Genomic DNA, 18,201 nt, shown 5'->3' on the forward strand with positions numbered 1-18,201 from the left:
TCTAAGTCTCTGTTTCCTCACCTGTTAAGTAGAAATAACAGTAGTGCCAACTTCATAGGTTGCCATGAAGATTATTGAGATAATGCTTAGCACAGAGCACAGTATAGAATAATGCTCAAATGTTAGCTTTAAAAAAAAAAAAAAGCCAGAAGAAACACTAGTCATCATTTCTGGCCCTCAGTTTTCTCATCTCTCAAATGAGGCATTTGGCCTCAGAAATGTCTACATACCCTCTAATTGTGACATCCTATATTTCACCCCATGATTCTAGTTCTAATTCTTCTCATCTATTCAAATCCACAACTTTTCACAGGCTCAGGCTGAATAAATTATGATCCATCCATATAATGAACCACCATCCAGCCATGGGATGACATCCACATATATTATTGAGGGGGAAAAACATAGTTACAAACAGTTATTAAGAGCATAATTTGATTTTTATAAAATCAAATAACAGCATAATTTGATTTTTATAAAACGAAATACATAGAAATGGTAATTTCTAACTCATCCTCCACCCGCCCCAATTACTCTAGGCCAACACTGTCTCACAGAAATATAATGTGAGCCACAATATAAGCCATATGTGGAATGTCAAATTTCTAGTTGCCACATTAAAAGAAACAGATGAAATTTATTTTAAATATATATTTTATTTATTCCAATATAAGCAAAATATTCTCATTTCCATATGTAATCATTACAAAAAATTATTAATGAGATATTTTACATTTTTTATATTGTCTTTGGAATCTGGTGTGTATCTTATACTTACAGTACCTTTTAATATAGACTAGCTGTAACCAATAGCCACATGTGGTTAACAGCTACTACATCAGACAGCAGCTCTAGGCAAGTAGTCCCCGTCCTCACATTGAATTGGAATTGTCAGACTGAAAGGAGATTCCATTTTATTTATCTCATATACCTATTGTCTAAAACCATTTCCAATGCCTATTGGATACTCGACAGCGATTAATTTGAATGAATACACTTAGTTCCAAGATGGGAGACTTTGCATTTTTAGTCCCCACGTTAATCATAGAATAAAAGGCATTGCACAACTCCTTAAGAAAGAGCATAGAAATTTTGAAAAGCATCTCCCCTAAATCACACCTCGCAAGTCATCTCCTACCTTGTATAGGAGTAAAATCAGCCATACAGAAATGTAAGATATGCCCACAAAATGACCAAAAAAAATTTAAAAGACTAAAGTTAATGCCAAAATATATATTATAGACAAACGAATGTTAAAAGATAGGTGGGTTAAAATAAATGAATAATAAAAACTTTATTAAATGCCTATTATGTTTTAAATAATTTACATATCTCCTTTATAATCTTCACTAAAGCTCTGTAAGGTAAGTCAAGTTGGAGGAATGACACAGAGGAGAAAAATTTGGCTGTGAAATTGTTAAAACAAACAAAACCACTTTGGGTTTAAATCTTAGCTCTATGACTTAAGGCAGTTTTCTTAATGTCTCAGTTTTTTCGTCTATAAAATGGTCATTAAAAAAATACCCTTGATTGCTGTGAGGATTTGATTAATTGTCACATAAACTTATGAATGATAGCTAGCATTATTATAGTAGGACTCAATTAAAAACAGGAGCTATTGTTATCATCTTGGTTTACAGAAGGAGAGACAAGTTCAGAGGAATAAAACAGCCTCAGTGTCATGTAGCAAGTAAGTAGATGAGCCAGAATTCAAACCCAGATCTGTCCAACTTGGTGAGCCCATGCACTTTGCACATTACCATGCCTAAGAAGGTCTCATGGCAGAGGCCATAATGTTTGAAAACAGGAAAGACATTTTACAAGCCTATTCACATGGCGAAGGATATAGACTGAACACGATTTCAGGAAAAAGGCACCGCGCTGAACTGAATCAGATCACAGCAGGGAACTGGAGGAACTCAAGGTGAGTCAGTACAGAGAGTTTGGCTTAAGGGAGGCCTTGAGCCAGTTGGAGGAGTTGAGACTTGATTGCCGCCTCAATCCAGTCGTAAATCTGAGAAACAGTTGACCAATCTCTGTGCAATTATGAAGCTCTTCTTTTTCAAAACTTAATTCCTTAGGCTGATAGGAACATTCCTTTATTCAAGTAAAGGCTGAACATATGCTTCTCTACACTTTTCAAATCCTACCCTAAATTTGTCTTAATCCTTTGAGTCTACAGGAGGAGTGGCGTTCATGTTCCCGTATATTAACTGGGTTGTGAAAGAAAAACCGACCAAACTCTTTTCTGTGGTTAAAACATTGCAACAACCTTGCTCAGGTTAGATCCTTTAGCAGAACCTTTAAACCATCACAGCTGCTCACCATTAGTTACCCTTTCTCATTTGGCTGTTTGCCTAAACCACCTCATCAATGAGGTATGAGCTACCACACCTGGCATGTTTATGTTTGAACCTAGTCATGTGAAGAATGTTATAAAAATATACTTTTTTAAAATGAATAAAGTGCAGGTATGTATATTTAGAATCTGCATATAAATATGCATGCACCCATATACACATGATAACATATGTTTTTAAGAAACACATGTAACCAGGGAGTCTCTCCAATTGAAAAGATTATTTACCAAAAACATTCTAATTATTTTGTTTTTCTAAAGGCTATTCTGTATTTTAAAATTGTTTATTCTTTTTCTCAAATGATTTACTTTGGCATACATTATTGCCTTACACACATAATGAAACAAAAATCTACTAGCAAAAATTACTAGTAAAAAGAGGATAAAGTTTCAGGGAGATTGTTATTAACTTTTAATAAAAAGTTATGCCCTGTGATATAAGTTCATAGGCAATTATTTCCCATACTTTTCTAAAACAAATATGTGTGTGTGTGTGTGTGTGTGTGTGTGTATATACACTTGCCAATTTGAAATAAACTGGACAAAAGATTAAAATTGACATCTTATAAATATTTTTAAAGTTTGCAGTCTTCTCAACAAGAAAACAAACTAGACATTACTGATAAACTGAAACATGATTGAAAAGCAAAAAGTATTGTAATTACTCAAGACATTTTCTCCTCCTCTGGCTTGTTAGAGTCCTGGTGGTTTCATTATGTGACACTTTTCAGCACTTTTAGCTGGTTTGTGGCGCAACCCCCCCCAAAGAAATAAGAAGAGTAATTTTCAAAAGGAACTTTTATTTTTAATATGGATTGATTTTTTTAAAGGCAGCTCCAAGCAGCCCAGTATATCAAACAGGAGCCATCACACCAATCCCAACACATCAAGGGGCAGTTTTAACACGTGAGGTTTGTTGTTTCTAGCAGGTATCCATGTAGCGAGAGAGGTCACCACTCAGCGAGGTGCTTTCTTTCTGGTGTATAAGAAAAGAAATCACCAGGAATAAGGGGGGAAATGGGCTTGGGAAACAGGAGGGGACCTTGTCAATCTCCAAGATGCTAGAAAATGATCGTGGAAGTCTTTTGTTAGGGAATCCTATAATGGTATTGCTGCTCATCTCTTGTGGACACGAACAGCAACTAGCCTAAGATGGTAAGGGCGATAGAGGATTAGACAAATCGTGAAAAGGCCCTGGAAAGGACATTACTGGTGTTTGGAATCATAAAGGCCAAAATTGTATCATTATTTACTCTCAACAGCAGTGTCCTTATAAACACAAGTGCTTGGGAGGAAAAAACTGAAGGCATACATAAAATGTTTATTAGGAGTGAATGTGTATAAATTATTTTACAAATGAGGGAAGAACAAGCTCTTATAGGACTATTCTTACATATTCTTAAGGGTCATAGACAGCTTCTTTTAATGTTAAGAATGTATGCTACTTTTAAGAGAAGGATGTTAAGCTTGTTCCCAATCCCTTTTATTTTAAACATATGTATCCCTGAGAAGGTTAGCATTGTGCTGGAAATAATTTTGATGCATATAACAAAGCTATAAAAAAGAACAACAGGAAGATATAGGTAAATGTGTGAGGTTTCAAAATAGCTGGTAGGCTTGTAAGATCACAGAGCAGGTTCCTGGCATTACCCACTAGGGAGAATAACAGAATATTCCTGAATCTTGGATTTCAGGAAACTACATTGTAGAGCACTAGTTTCTGAACACACAAGTCAGTCTCAGCACATATCTGTCAATCACCCCACTGACACAATTGAAAAGGAGAATATTCTATAAGTATTTTTATAGAAGACAGAATCCAAGTCGTGTTATTTAATAAAGGTAAGTGTATTTTGACTAAGATCAAACAATATTTCATCAACTAACTAAATCCCTTTTCCCTGGGTATTTTTTCTAAAATGATTGTTTGGGGGAAATTTAAAATTCATTATTTACCAGTAATTTGGATGAGTTTTTTTTTTCATTCAACTAATAATAGTAAATACAAAAACAGCAATAGTTACAATACTAATCATGAGTGTTTGTCTAATAATGTAGAGTCACCGTTGATGTGTCAAGCACTTGCTCAAGCCAAGGGGGGGTACAGAGATAAATCAATCTCTGCCCTTATAGATTCCAGACTAATAAGGGAGATAAACATGGACCTAAATGATTATAATACAATCAGATAAGTAATCACAGAGTTATCTGTAAAGACCATGATGACCTGGAATTCCGTACATGCAGGAATTGCTATTAAGTGCTTTTTGAATGAAGAGAGTAGCCATCTGCCTGATCAACCTACATGTACATTATTCTGTCATTCTCCCCTTCTCTTGGTTGGACTCCACTTATAGCCTATTTGACCTGTGTCCCTGGCCAGACCTTTGGCCAATTTCATAGACCTAATTCATTCTAGTCATTAATGTCCTGTTGCATCAAAATACAGTATTGGGTGGGGAAAAGTACAGTACTGGAATTATTTCTCCCGAGAAGAAGCAAACCAAAGCTTCCCTAATAGCAATTAAATGTTTCAGAAAGCACAATAACTCTTTTCCATATGTTGGGAAATAAGGCAATCTTATTAGACAATTAGAAGAGTCCTGGACTTGGATAGGGAAACTAATTCATTGTGAGTCTGTAGGCAAGACATTTTCTGAAAATCTGCCCAAGATTTATATCACTTCTGTACTTAACTGGGTTTGCAAGGCTATTTCTTTCTATGCATTTATTTTGCATTTAGGGTAAGAAACCACCAGGTGGACTCATGAGCCTTTTTTATAGCCTCACGGTTCAAACAGCTAGGCTCCCTGCAGGTGTAGTTCACAAAGAAATACAGCTTTTCTTCCCCCATGAAAACAGTTAAGTGCAAATATTAAAAATATAAGGACTCTTTTTCTAGAAAGAATACAGAACACAGAGCAAGACTTGGAGGAGTAAAAACAGCATAGATTTTTAGAACTGGAAAATCTCTTCTTTCTAATTCAAACTCTGAAATGATGGCCCAGAGTAGCTCAGTGACTTTACTAAGGCTACACTGCCAATCTAGGGAAGAATTGAGAGCAGAATCCTAATCTACAAGCTTCCTATTACTCTTCTACTGAACACGTTCCTCACATAACTTGTGTTAATGACTCTTTATAACCCACCAAGGCTTCTTTTCACACTCAAGTTAAGATAGGATATTTCCTTAAATTCACCTTGAATCTCTTAACCCAAGTCTGTACACAACTTTGGGACTTTTTAGGACATTCAAAGCCCCTGAGGATAAGGCCCCACATAATAACTCCTCACAAGACAGGTCTTATCTTCCTGCTTATAACTCCTTAAGAACTGCCACCACTGCCTGCATACCTCCTGCTCCTAGTCCTTGTTTTACATATAGTGGCAACGTCAAACAAGGAAAAAAAAAAAGAGATACGAATGATAATAATTGCTTATACAATTGTCTCAAGCAAATGGAGAGGTTTTATTTCTTTTCCGTCTGGACTAATTCATCCCAAACATCTCCATATTCTGACTTTTTGATACTTTCAAATATAAATATATTGTTATGTTTACTCTTTAAGTATTTGTTCCTTGAAGAGACGTTTTCAAGCACCTATTAGGTGCCAAGCAGGGTTACTGGGTACCGGACCAGCAGCAAAGCCACACTGTGCCTGCCCTGATGGTGCTGACACTCTGAAGGGGAGGGGGTCCAGGGAATGAGCAGCATGCAAATAAATATGTATGTTTAGATTATACTGTGAGTGTAAAGGAAAACAATGAGGGAAATGAGAATGAATGCTGTGGGTATCTACTTTAAATTGAAGTGGCAAAAAAATTACAGCTTCTTTCCCATGATTTTTATAATTTGTCTTTGTGACAAAATCTGTACTTTTCCAGTGGGATGCTACTTGTTTTCTCAGAATAAAACTTTCAGAAAAAGAGACACAAAATAATTTCTCCATATCACCTTAACTTCCTTGTCTATAAAATAGACAATCATAATGTTCCTCAGCCTACTGACCTCATATAGGTACTTTGTGAATAAAATAAGTCCATAAATGTGAGGTTGCCTCCAATATGTCACATATTATCTAGAACAACTAATAGCATTTATACTGAAGTAGACTTTTTAAAAAAAGAATAACAGCAATACATTTGGAAACATCGTGACAAACTGAAAGAAACATTATGTCTCACCACAGGTTTTGATGGCAATTAAAGATGCCCACTTTCTAAAAATGTAACAAAACTTAGGATTCCCAAGTGAGCCAGCAAATGTGCCCCTTTTAGCTTCTGTGCCAGTATTATAGACTCTGCCTTTAATTTTGTTTAACTGTAATAAAAGCTTATCATGCAGCCAAATCCCCACAGCAATGGCCTCAAAGTTCTGCATGTGGAAGCCTGCTACCTTTCAGCTTCCCCGTTAAACACCTGTTCTGGGCTTGGGCCATGCTTCTGGTTTCTCCTTCAGGTGGAGAGTCTTGCTGAAGGGGACAGGCAGGTATTTTTGCTGTCACCAAAGAGAGCTAATTTGGGAGGCCTAATCTCACAAAGGGGCCAAGTTTCAGCTCTCACAGTGTTAGGTTTAGAGTAGAAGGAGCTCCACCCAGAAATGCAACCTGAATACTTCCCCCTTTGCCCCTCTCCTGTCATTGCTGAGAATCCTCTAAATAACTGACACGTTTTACAGATCTCAGGCAACCAGGTCTGCATGGGAAGCTCCCATTCTTTCCTGTCATCATACTAATTTAATACTTTCCTCCTCAGATGGATATAGCACTCTTGACAAGCAGTTGCCTTGTGGTTTATTTCCGTTAATTCAAACTCAGCAGTAAGTTGATAAATTAGTTATGGGGATTGAAGGAAGGAAGAATTTTACAGGTGTGAATTCTTAGCCATGTCTGATCCAAATATTTCCAGAGGAATCATATGCTAGGCAAATACCATCTCCCCACTTTCCAGGCCCTTGTATCTCTGAACAGAAAAAGTTGTCTTTTACAGGCAACAATTTTGCAATTTTGTTTAACCATAAGGATGAATCTTTGCCAGTCCTCCTTTCCAAAGCACTACTATGGAATAAAAACCCAGTTTCATTCAATAGTTTATTGAATAATAAGGGTTGGTGATGCCAGTCACTGATTTCATTTCCAAACTGACTTAAAATGTATAATAGTGCTAGCAGCTGTTGACCATCTTAATGCTGGTGAGAAACAAAAGTAGTTACTCTCTGTCCCAGACCATTTTGATTTTAGAATGGAGAATTCTGTGCATAAAATATTAGCTTGGAGGATTTTGTCATCAAAGTTTTGGAGAAAGAGCAAATAATGTCTCAAGTACCTGCCTACTCAATCATAATCACTATTTCACAAGTAGGGAAGTAAATTCTCAAAAAGCTGTGCACGATTTTTATAGTCCCCAGAAAATTCTGATGGCAGATTAGCCTTGAGAACAAGTACAACTGAGAACATGGTTGGACTCTTGATATTAACTTATTTATTGAGCATCTACTATATTCCAGGAACTCTGGATCATCTGTGAACAAAACAAAGATTCCTGCCTTTATAGAGCCTACATTCTTGTGGTTTTCAAGAATAACGTCCATATATTTTTGGGGAACTATGTCCCTGTTAATTGTTTCACTACATGTTTTTGTCCTACAGTTCTGGAAGATGGAGCCAACACACACACACATACACACAATGCACTAAGTACACATGAGCATGTTTATAAGAATTGAAGTAAAACTGGAGTGATGAGGGCCTCCTAAAATTAATCAGGAAAAGCCACTGGGTTTAACAAGCCTTGATCCTCTGTTTTGTTTTTGTTTTTGTTTGTTTTAGAAAGCAATAGCTATTAAAACAGGCAGGAAAGAGAAAAAAGTCCCAGGTGGGGAATACAAGAGGAAGTGCGCACAGACTGGAAAGAGAACACGAGTCCAAGAAACAAGGGGAACCATTACAGATAAGGCCAGAGTTCAAAAAAACTTGTTGTGGAATTTTACCTTGCCCATTTTCTTCACAGAATAATTAACAGAAGCATTAAATATAATATGTTAATATATCGACATATTATAGGATGGCTTTTCAAGAAAGAAGTGTGTTTTCCAAACACCAGCCATGGACAAAACCATAGGTTAAGGTCAATCTCCACAAGTCAACAGGCTTTTGTGAGATTAAAGAGTCTTTTGGAAGAGTTAACAAATTTTCAGTGTCTTCTCAGTCAATTAGAACTTATATTTTGATGACTTACCTCAGCCATTTATTAAGTTGAAAAGATTTAATGTGCAATGCAAATGTTTAAGGTACATAATAAATTTGTTGTAAGGTCAATACAAGAGATGTTTTCATAAAACATATTTGGCATAATGTCACCACCCTGCTCACCAGGGAGATGCTTAATAAATGACAATCTGTAAAAGGTATCTCTAGAGTCCACTGGCCCTATCGATTATGATCAAGTAAGCAGGTGCTTGAGAAATTACCAGTGATTTTCAATGTTTCCAATAGGCCAATCCTTTTTAATACTAAAGAAAGCACCTCCCAACCCCCAGGTAGTCTTTTTTTTTTTTTTTTTTTTTTTTTTTGAGACGGAGTCTCGCTCTGTCGCCCAGGCTGGAGTGCAGTAGCATGATCTTGGCTCACTGCAGTCATTGTTTTATCATTACTAGGCAGACAGTATGTGGCGCTTGTACCTCTTTCAGAAGCCCACACTTCTGAGGTAGAGATGTGGAAGCCCAGTTAGCTGATTGTGGCCTTTCACCCACGCCCACCTTTCTGGTTATCACAACATTAGCACAACTATATATCCAGCATAAACCGTTCTGCTTTTATCTGCTAACTAGTGATGCTTGGGGTACTCAAAGTAAAGGCTCATTGGTATGTAGAACTCGATTTTCTTATCCCCAATTATATAAACATATATTGAATAAAATACTTTTTCCTGACCCAGGTTTTGGCTTTAAAATGATGTTAAATAGAAGCCCAGATTGAGGGTTCATTCACTCTAAAAATACATGTGAAGGAAAGGCATTGTGTCTTCTGGGCATTTGTATTTCCAATAGATTTTACAAGGTTATCTAGGTTGTAGAAAGATTCAAATCTTTACAAAATCTTCAGAAAGGTTTCAATGTCATGTGACCAGACTATCAAATGGTATTTCAAGTTATTTCCTAGAAAGGCCAAGCGACCTATGGAATGTCTATTAATAATTTTTTTTAAAGCTATGTACTGAACTCTAGCTCTGCCTCACTCTCTCACGTGTTCCAGTCTGCCAATTCACTTCACTGCAGCCCAAAGCAGAGGGGAAGGCAAAGACTACAGTCTGGCTCTCAGGGCTCACTCTACTATTCACTATTTACGTATGTAATGTCAACTCTCTCCCTTTCTCACAATCTCTCTGTCATGAACTTCTTCAATGGAATCACAGTGAATCAAATCTGGAGCTCTTTCCATCCCTGCTGCTAACAGCCTCAATGTACATCTCCGCATGGGTGGTGGAATGGAGACTGAGGATTTCCTCCTCCTACCATACCACCCCTGGCTCTGTGCCATCAAGGTGAGGACAGATATTTACCTGCCAAAACCCCACTCTCCAACACCTCCCTCACTAATTTAAAAATGGTAAGCCTAGTAGGAAAAATTAGAAGAAATAAACAATAATACAAGTGATGACTCATCAAAGCTTAACTCTCAGTGCAAGGTAATCCACATTGCATTGAATCCTCTAATGATTATTGTTTTTACACTTCACAATTGTTGCAGATAAGCAACTCTGTTCACATTATTAAGCACCCCCCAGCTTCAGCTTTCGGGATCACGCGGTTGCAAGAGGGCACATAACAAGCCAGTTGGGCCATTTCTGTTGAGTAACCTTTGTTGTCTTCTCATTATTATGCTTCTGTGACCTTGGCATTCCTGATCATGACAAAATTGTGTCAACTCACTGAAGAAAGAAGGACCATCAAACAGTACTCCAAGCCACGTAAAGGGATTGTTCAAAACTTCTTTAAAATCAAATGAGCCAGACGTGGTGGCTCACATCAGTCTGCAATCCCAATATGTTGGGAGTCTGAGGCAGGATGATTGCTTGAGTCTGAGTTAAAGACCAGCCTAGGCAACACAGAAACACCCCATCTCTACAAAAAAAAATATTAATAAAAATTATTTAGACATGGTGTCGCACACCTGTGGTGCCAACTCGGGAGGCTGCTGCAGGAGGATTGCTTGAGCCGGAGAGATTGAGGCTGCAGTGAGCCATGATTGTGCCATTGCACTCCAGCCTGGGTGACAGAGTGAGACCCTGTCTCAATTAATCAATCAGTTATTCAAGTAATCAATACTCTAAGTGAAGGAGAATAATAGAGTACGATCTCTTCAAGAAGGGAGCCACAGTCCTGTGTCACAGATTAGGTTTAGCTGAGTGTTTGGAAGCCACTTTACTTAAGGGAAAGCTGTGAGTTTAAGACAATGTCTAGCTTATGTTATGTTCAACCATGAATATGTTTTAATCATACCGTTTGGCCCAATCCCTTCTATGTTAGTGATATTATTTGCCCCAATCCGTTTTATGTTGGTGAAGAAAACTCACTGTGACTAGGTAAGCACCCGTAATGCCGTTCAGATATCTTTATAGAAAGATCTAGAAATTGCACTTAATTCCTCTCCCTTTCCTCTCCACCTGTTTAATTAAGTCTTAATTTTTAGTAAGGCACCTCCCTGACTTTTTCTTTCTGCCCCAGGACATCCTTGAAAGAAGTAGCTACATCTCAGAGGAGGCTCCTTGGCAAAGCATTAACCCAGGGACTGGCATTTCACTTTCTTTCTTTTTAAGTTCCTTAGGAATTGAGCTGTTCCTTGGTGCCCTGGAGTTTTCACCCACTGCTGACTGCTGAGGGACCTCAGCCTGGGTCTGCAAGCTGGAGAAAGAGCCCTCCTCCTGCAGCAAAGCTCAGGCCACGGTGGGCAAAACATCATTGCACAATGGTGCAGTCTGGAGAAGGACCCCTCTTCCCGCAACCAAACATCAGGCCAGCCTGTTGTGACTGCCACAGAGTTGATGCCACCAAACAGACTGAGGAAAGAGTTGGCAGCCACAGCTTCACACAGAATTTCTATTCGGTCTACTAGAGACCCACAGCCCGTGGGGGCAGGGAGTGATGGTGGAAGTAAGGATACATAATCTTATCCCCTCTAGAACTCCAGCTAGGATGCCCAGATATTCAGGCTGGTGAGTTTCTTCAGTTTTGCCTTAACCGAGACTTTCTACTTCTAAGAAAAGATGGGAGAAAACTACCAAAGACTTTTTGGACACTTTAGACTCTTAAAAAACAACCATTTTATGGTTAAGTGTAAATTAAATAATGAAACATGTGGGTTGAATTTTCCTTAAAATGCACAAGGGTTTTACAATTAAGTGGAAAATTCTCCTGCAAAATGCATTTAGAATTTGGTTTCTTGCCATGGTATAAATATTTGAAACAGAAAAACATCTCAAAACATAGTTTAAAACTTTCAAGAAACTCAAAATAGGACTTTATTCTGGCATCCTGGTATTAATAATTGTGCTACTACTCTTTAGACCATGAAACTGAAGCAACATTCAAAAGACTCTTGTAATTCATTATGTAATTCAATTATTCCTGTATTAATTTAACAAATCTTTCCCAGCCACTTACTATGGCTCAGGCACCGTCCTAAGCTTTTTCTATCCTGGTCTATGAGGTGACATTGCATCCTGACAGTATTTTGATATTGGAATTAGCTCTCAAAAGGATGAGTCTAAAAGATGTGCATTAAATCCTGGACTAAGCTCCAGAGGGATAGGGGTTGTGTTGTTTTGAGAGAGCTTTGGCATATTTTGAGAAACCTTTGACAGATTTTGTAAGAATCTATCACTTCGATAAAGAAACCATTAGGTTAGAGGTAAGGAAATAGCTACCATGCGTTTTCTTGCCTCTTCCCTGCAACTGCCCATATAAGTCTGACAAGTGAACAATAAATCACTTTCTATGGTTAACACAGAGAAGGACCACTCAGAAACCCTTTCAAGAAAGTGATTGGTAGCCAGCGGCAGGCAGCGTGGTGAGCTGGCATCTTCTGGCTGGAGACTTCTTCAAGACTGGCCCAAGTGTTGGAGCTGAAGCCACACTTTGTTTCGGGGTCCCCTGGCCAATGACTAAGGCAGTGACATGAAGCCAGTAAGGCAAGTTGCAAATGGGCCTCCTCTAATGTGCAATCTTTGCTTCAGAGCTCCCTGTTGGGTTCGCAGAGCCTTTGTCAGGCCCACGGCACAGTCTGATGCCTCCCTCTGCCCACGCCTGCTTCTCCCTTTCCTTTCCCAGGGTTGGCTGCCTGGAGAGCCCATCCTGCAGCACTTCTGACAACAAAGGTTTTGCTGTCAAATATTTTTTGTTTCATTGTCAAAACAGATATTTAGGATCTAAATTCTAATAAAACTGTTTTCACTAAAGAAAATTTCATTCCCTACTCTGTAGGCACTACATTTCTATGTTAGAAATGAACAATAGATATCTAGGCATCTGCTAGATGGACTGTTTTCTTTTGCATTTCTCTGACATAGAAATTTCAGGACATGCATTCCAAAAACGTAACACTAAACTAACAATGACCACATGGGCAACTCAATAAAGTATAAGAATCAAATAAATCTCTCTGTTTATTCACATACTATGATTCATAGGAAAGAAAAGGAAAGAGAAAAGAGGGAGAGAAGAAGGACAAATAAATCTGGGAGGAGACCAGGAAAGAGAGGGGCAGCACACTGGTGACCAGGGACACAAGTAACTTGTATTTTTCTTCTGAATTTAACAGGAACTCAGGCCTATTATTTTCCTTTACTTGCCATAATTTCTTAAAAGTGAAAAATCTGTACCCTTACAATAAAATGTAACAAAAGAGTAAACCTTTGGTTTCTCTGGGACAAGTATTCTGTATGTCTTGTAAGACATTTTATTTAACTATAAACCGTGAAATTTGGCCTTTTAAAATTGCCTTTAATACCACCTTGAAGTAATGGAACATATACTGGTCACACTTATATAACTTTGTGCTTGTTGTTTGAAATCTTCAGGTAGAGCAGAGTTGGTGAAGGACTGGCTAATATCATTACCTGCAGTTCTTGCCTATCCACATGCAAATGACAAAGACAGTAAGTCACTGACATCCTCTTTCTTATTTGCTCTTTACGTTCCCTTACATCAATCATTCTTCTCAAACTTTGCACACTAAAATCACATTCAATGGATAGGAGGCATCTTAAAAAATATGGATGCCTGAAAAGGGCTTGAATAAATATTTCTTCAGAAAAGATATACAAATGGCCACCAACCACATGAGAAGATATTCAACACACTTAGTAAATACAGAAATGCAGCCGGGTGCGGTGGCTCACGCCTGTAATCCCAGCACTTTGGGAGGCTGAGGCGGGTAAATCACCTGAGGTCAGGATTTGAGACCAGCCTGGCCACCATGGTGAAACCCTGTCTCTAATAAAAATACAAAAATTAGCCAGGTGTGGTGGTGGGCATCTGTAATCCCAGCTACTCAGGAGGCTGAGGCAGGAGAATCTCTTGAACACGGGAGGCAGAGGTTGCAGTGAGCCGAGATCACGCCACTGCACTCCAATCTGAGTGACAGAGCAAGACTGTCTTGAACAAAAAAAAGTAATTACAGAAAAGCAAATCAAAACCACAATGAACTGCCACCTTACACCTACAAGGGTGTTGTAATTTTTTTAAAAAAGGAAAATAAGTGTTTGCAAAGATGTGAGAAAATTGGAACCCTGGTACATTGCTGGTGGGAATGTAAAATGGTTCTGCACTATGGAAACAGTTTGACAGTTCTTCAAAAAGTTAAACTTAGAATTACCATACAACCCAGCAATTTCACTCCTGTATACCCACAGAATTAAAAACAGGTACTCAAACAAATATGTGTACACATGTGTTCACAGAAGCACTATTTACAATAGCCAAAAGGTAGATATAGCCCAAATATTCATCAACAAATAAATGGATAAACAAATTATACTGTATCTATAGAAAAGAATATTATTCAGCCATGAAAAGGAATGAAGTGCTGATATATGATACAATATGATGAACCTCAAAAAGATTATGCCAAGTGAACGAAGCCAGACACAAAAGACCACATATCGTATGATTGCGTTTACACAAAACATCCAGAATAGGTAAATCCATAGGGACAGAGCACATGCTGGTGGTTGCCTGGAGTTGGGGGAGGATGGGAATGAGGAGCATCTGCTTAACCTATACAGGGTTTTATTTTGTGGTGATGAAAATGTTTCAAAACTAAATAGAGGGGATGGTTTTTCAACATTGTAGCTATACTAGATGCTACTGAACTGTTCACTTTAAAATTGTTAATTTTATATTATGTGACCCTCATCTTAATTTAAGAAAGAAAGAAGAAAAAAAGAAAGAGAAAGAAAGAGAAAGAGATAAAATGTCTTACAAGACATATAGAATACTTGTCCCAGAGAAACCAAAAGGTTTACTCTTTTGTTACATTTTATGGTAAGGGTACAGATTTTTCACTTTTAAGAAATTATGACAAGCAAAGAGAAAAAGAAGAGAAAGGAAGGAAGGAAGGAAGGAAGGAAGGAAGGAAGGAAGGAAGGAAGGAAGGAAGGAAGGAAGGAAGGAAGGAAGGAAGGAAGGAAAGTGAGCTGTTAAAAAACATATATGGGTGCCTGGTTGCTGCCCTGGATTAGATAAGTAAAAATCTCTTAAAGCCTAAAATTCACTAATTTTAAAAGTTCTCTTGGTGGTTTTATTGTGCAGCAAGAGTTGAAGTGGGCCTCAGTTGTAGCTTTATGAAGATGACTAGGGCCGGGCATGGTGGCTTATGCCTGTGGTCCCAGCACTTTGAGAGGCCGAGGTGAGCGGATGACCTCAGGTCACAAGTTTGAGACCAGCCTGACCAACATGGTGTAACTCCATCTCTACTAAAAATACAAAATTAGCTGGGCGTGGTGGTGCACACCTGTAATCTCAGCTACTCAGGAAGCTGAGGTGGGAGAATCACTTGTACCTGGGAGGCAGAGGTTGCAGTCAGCTGAGATTGTACCATTGTACTCCAGCCTGGGCAACAAAAGCGAAACTCTGTCAAAAGAAAGAAAGAGAGAGAAAAGAAAGGAAAAGAGAGAGAGAGAGAGAGAGAACACACTAGCTAGATATTCAAAGTATTAATACTTTAGATTTTGAAGGTTACTTTTTTGGGCCATTTATTGAAAATATTAACAGAGCATTTACAATGTGCATCATACTACCTGGTACTTTAGACAGATACTTATAAAGAAAGAAAGACGAAGGGAAAGATAATTCTTACTGAGAGTTCTTATTAAGCACAATAGTTTTATTAAATAAAACTACTGCTTACTACTATTTATATACTTTATTAAATATTATCTCAATTACTCCAACAGTTACAGTTACTTTGGGAGCCATTGAGTTAACATTTAATAAAGTATATAAACATCAGTAAAGTAGCTTTCTTTACTGACCAGGAAAAGGAAGGTCAAAGAAGTTATATATACTTTTACTGGGGCCCACCATCTGTTGAGGGACAAAGCAGAGGTCATTTTCAGTTCTCAAGTGTGTAACTAATAGCATCCTGAGGCTCCTGGCGTGGAGGGAGGTACAGATTTACCTGCGGAGCCAAAGTCCCTATGAACTGTGGATGAAAGCAGAAGCTTTGGAGCAAAACAGCCCTGGATTAAAACCCCAGGTCTGCCACTTATTCATCTGCCATATGACAGGAGCCAGGCTAAATAACCCAGGTTTCCTCATCTGTTTGATGGGATAATAATTCCTACCTATTTAATTGTTGTAAGGATTTAAATGAAACAACAGCTATAAAGCACTTAGCATAGTGCACGCTCCATATAAGCACTCAATAAATGGCGTCTCTTATTTTTTAATTTAATTTTTGATAATTTTGCTCCTAGTTCCTAGGGAAGGATGAACTCTGACCCCCTAGCCATCCCTTTTCATATTGAGCAGTAAGTGTCGCCAGAACTGGACCCCTAACCATCCCACTTATTTTCTTCAGGACAGCCTAATACTATTGTTCTCTCCTATTGTTCTATCCAAATGCTAATTTCTAAGAGACTTTAAAACATTTAAATAGCAGAATTTACTGGCACAAGTTGATCATAAATTCAACAGACATAGGAACTAAAGACATGCATCTATTTTAGGGATAAACAAGCTAATTCTAGCCTAATTTTGTTCATTCTTATAAGCACACTTTTTTTGTAATGTGAACAGATGAATTTTACTGCAGGACTAATTTTATTTTCTTATTAAAGTTTTTTTTTTTTTTGAGATGTGCTAAAGGACACATTCCAAGAAGCAAGAGTGTAATTATAGATTTAGCATCTCCTGTATGGCCTGACAGAAGTCTACCATCACTTAGGAAGCCATTACAGCATATACTTAATGTCAGCTTGATAGAAAAAAACACTTTCATAGGTTCTCTTTGATTGACACATTTGAAATGACATCAGTTTCCAGCTTTAAACCCTACTGTTATTAGGTCTCTGTTGCTATTTATGTTAGAAATATGTGCACGTGTGTCAAAACAATATATCAACTTTGCTGATTGGCTGCATCTAGATTCTGTTGCCAGGGGTAACAGAACAATTGCTTTTAATCTTTCCAAAATTGCTTCTTGTGTGTGTGTTTCTTTTTAATACTTGGGGTTTTCAGGGATTTTTTTTCACCCCAGAGCAAAAATAAAGAAATTTTGTCTAGGAAGAAAACGAACACATATTGTCTGTGTATACTAAAAGGAAAATTAGATGCAAAAGTGTAGTTGTTATATTTGCAAATTTCTGTAGCCATCTACTGTAGATACTGTGATAGTCCTATATCCTTAAGGCTAGATTGACCAGGAAAAGGCAATCTTTCCTTTCAAATGATCCAGCACCCAACCATTTGCCCCTCAGGTTCAAGGTCTTTTCTCTTATGGTGGAAGGCCAACTTCATATACTTTATTGAAGGGTAAGAATGTATATGAAATAAAATAATGTGTCTTTAAAGCTTTGCTCCATCTTTCCTGCCTAATTGACTGGGCAGAGAGTCATGAGCAACTTCTTATTGATTATGAATCCCAACTCCAGCCTCTGAACTTTTGAAAGATTGAGAAAATTGATCTACATGCTCTTGTGCATGTACATGCTATGCCTATAAATTAAACAGACAGATTTTTCTGTATAAGGTTTTGTTGTTTTAACAGCTCAGACTTCATTAGGGTATCTGTTAGAATGGTCCTGAATATCAACTTACGCTAATTTAGGATCACGAGGACTGTGATGGGACCCAGGAATTTGGTTTTAACCATTGATTCTGAGGCAGATAGGTCTACACATGAAGAAATATTGCTTTGCTTTGCACTTTCCACATAGCACATACTTTCCTAAAACAATTGAGCAAAACTCCAATGACTATGCTCAGTCCTGTACTTAGATGAAACGGCAAGTGCCTCCACAGTAAGGTTTTCTCAAAAGCACCATCCCCTACCCCTTACACCTAACCTCGCTCCTGAAAAACCTCGCTCCTCAACCCAAACTAAATACCCCAAAATGTATTCTGCTTGATGGCCTCTCCCATCCATTTTTGCAATATTTGAGACTTTAAGAAAATGCAAGTAGGCTTGGGAGGTGTAACACCTCAAGTTATGACCTATGACCCTCCCTTGAATGTATAAGAGGCCTTGGCATAATGAAGAAAGATGACAAAAAAGCATGAGAAAACTGGATACCTGATGTTTTTGGTTAAACTGTGCCCTTCCAAAAATATGTTGAAGTCTTAA

This window comes from Macaca nemestrina, chromosome 2 (assembly GCF_043159975.1).
Source record: "Macaca nemestrina isolate mMacNem1 chromosome 2, mMacNem.hap1, whole genome shotgun sequence".
NCBI lineage: Eukaryota > Metazoa > Chordata > Mammalia > Primates > Cercopithecidae > Macaca > Macaca nemestrina.